This window comes from Egretta garzetta, unplaced genomic scaffold (assembly GCF_000687185.1).
Source record: "Egretta garzetta isolate BGI_Z169 unplaced genomic scaffold, ASM68718v1 scaffold293, whole genome shotgun sequence".
Taxonomy (NCBI): Eukaryota; Metazoa; Chordata; class Aves; order Pelecaniformes; family Ardeidae; genus Egretta; species Egretta garzetta.
Window position 1 is genome coordinate 1,962,359 of NW_009259318.1, and position 2,644 is coordinate 1,965,002.

Sequence of the window (2,644 nt, forward strand, 5' to 3'; positions counted from 1 at the left end):
GGTGCCAAGGTGTTTTGCCTTTTTTTTTTTTTTTTTTTTTTAAATTGCAACTGGGGCAATAGCTGCGTCTCCCTCGGATTTGGGGGTGAAAAGGTGCTCGGCGCTTGGTTGTTTTGCCTCCAGGGCCAAAGCAGAGCAGGTACGCCTGACCCGCTGATCCCAGGTGATCCCAGGTACCCAGACTGGCTCAAGAAACAGAGAGGCTTCTTTTTTTTCTTTTTTCTTCAGTACCTGAGTCTCTTGTTTCCCCGCTCCTTAAGGTCACTCCTTAACTTTGTACACAGGAACCCTCCTGCTTTGTATTTCCTCCCAACAGGCAGCCTGGGGTTTTAAGGAAAAGCGCCAGGTGTTGGGGCGAGTTGTCCTTGCTACACGTGGCGGGGCTTTGCCTCTGCAGCAGCAGCCCTGAGAGCTCTCGGGATTACGTCCGAGATCGTCAAATCAATGTAAATGAATTAAACACCTGGACTCAGAAGAAATTGAGCAGGACGTGGGTAGAAGAACTCTGTAGGTTGTATTAAAAATCTGAATCCGCAGCTGCCATTCTCAGGTGTCCTCTCTCCCCTAGGTACACAGGTCAATATCCTGAGGAGCCCTACCTGCGTCAGTGCTTTCTCTGGCTGCTGTGCTCAGCTGTGGACTGAAAGGGGACCACATATTGGTTCCCAAAAAAGGAAATTTTGTCCCTGTTTGCCAGCTTGACTATAGCGATAGGGGCACACAGTCTGTAGGGCGACTTCCCCCACGTGGGAGAGTGGAACAGAGCCTGGCAGAGAAAAGGCATAAATAAAAGGAAAGAAGAAAAGGGGAGGACAACTAGATACAAGACAACATGCATTTGGGAGTAGCAGGAAAAAGGGAAACCCTGGCGCAGCTGATTATTGTGATCATAAAAAAAGTGGGGGTGGGGGGAATTCAGAAGTTTTGGGGTTTTCATTCCATGGCAAAATAAATAGAGTAGGTTGCTTGGTTCTCCACTGCCCCAGTTTTATTATTTGTGGCATAGATACCTGGATTTGCTTAAGAGAGTACAGGATTTATGCGAGAATGCACTTTACTGTAGTATAGATCTTCGCTCACAAAAAGTGCAAGGTGAGCAGAGAATTATGCTAGACAGGTGACTGAGGAAGGAACTACTGATACTATGTTTTCTGTCTCCTAAAATTGATATCCAGCGCCATCTCTTTGCTGAGTCTTTTTTTCCTAATCATATCATGAATCTTCCAGGTGTGAGGCTTTCTCTGTACCCTCCAGGACGTGCACCGAAGAGTTCAACAAAAGAGAAGGGGGAGCTTGTCCCAACCACTGGAGAAATCCTGTGCCCCACATCCACGCAACCCTCAACCCTCCATTCCCCACGCGACCCATGCAGGGTCTCCCAGGCAGGAAAACTCCCCCTCCCAAAGCGGCACGCTGAAAGCTCTACCCAGCCAGCAACAAAATCATGCTCATACTTGCTACTGCTTTCTGATTCAATTAATACTTTCATTCATTTGTGTGGATGAATTATTTCACCATCGTAGATCAGCTTCTGCAGTTGAGATTGCTATTCCACATCACTGCATTTACAGCCAATGGAGAGGAAAGGGATGCTTCAAATTCCCACAAGCCAAGACACTGGGGAAATCAACTCTGGATCATGTCTCTCTTGGGTTGGTGCTCAAACCTCTAGGACATTGCATAAATAGGCGATGCCTCTTCCTACTGCATTTTATAAGTTCCTAGCAGCTGGCAGTGGGCTGGAGTTGACATCCTGACTGGAAAACAGCACCTCTGTCATCCAGAAAAGGACAACTTGCTGTCTAAGGAGGTCTTAACCTTTATCTGTCCCCTTGGCACCTCTAGCAGCTGCAGAGGCAGTTTTCTATTTGCTTTTGTGAATCATATCCTGAGGTACCTTGCTTTCCCAGCCCACTGCACAGAGAGTTTGAGTGCCTAACTTCTCTTTGTGCATTACATAGGGTGAAGAAGTGCCTGCACAATGTGCAGCTCTTGGTATCACAATACCTATATCCTTCTGTGGGCCAAGCTCTCCTTCCCTAACTCAGTGGCAACTGGACTCCTAACTTCTGTGTGGGCCCATGCAAAATTACTGCAGTGCCATTAGGGTACTTTTGCCACTGGCATGGAGGGAAGGGCAGTGAAGAATAGGTATGCTATAGTATCGCTGAGGCTGGCCAGCATTTCTGGATTTCGTCTAGCCCACCTCCTGGCTGAGAACAGGGTCAGCTGGAGCAGGCTGCCCAGGACCGTGTCCAGTCAAGCTTTTAGTATCTCCATGGATGGAGACTCCACAATCTCTCTGGGCTACCCGGGCCAGTTTAACCACCCTCACAGTAAAAGAAAGGATTTTCTTACATGTAGAACATCTGCACATCTGGACCTCTGCACAGCGTGAGCAGGAGAGGTCCTGTCCCATGCCAGGAGTACTTCCCCTTCTCCTTTAGGAAGGTGAGCTACAGTGAGTCAATGTTTTTTGGCCAGTACAACCCACAGCGTGGCAGTCCTCTCCCAGCAGGATGGAAGTTGAGAGCCAGCATTAGTGGGAAGCAGGACAGAGAGCAGCACAGAGGTGTCCCAGGTGGATGGGGCTGCATTGTCTCCTATGTCAGATCACCAAATGCTGGTCTGCACCAACAGAGTA

General features: G+C 48.5%; 1 protein-coding gene across 1 annotated transcript in view; it reads right to left on the reverse strand.

Moving 5' to 3' along the window:
* ARHGEF5 (Rho guanine nucleotide exchange factor 5) overlaps window positions 1-314 on the reverse strand; it is a 38,161-nt gene extending 37,847 nt beyond the window's left edge. Inside the window, 1 exon segment of the mRNA XM_035892086.1 lies at window positions 232-314. The gene's annotated coding sequence lies outside the window, so the exon portion shown is untranslated.
* Window positions 315-2,644: the final 2,330 nt, after the last annotated feature.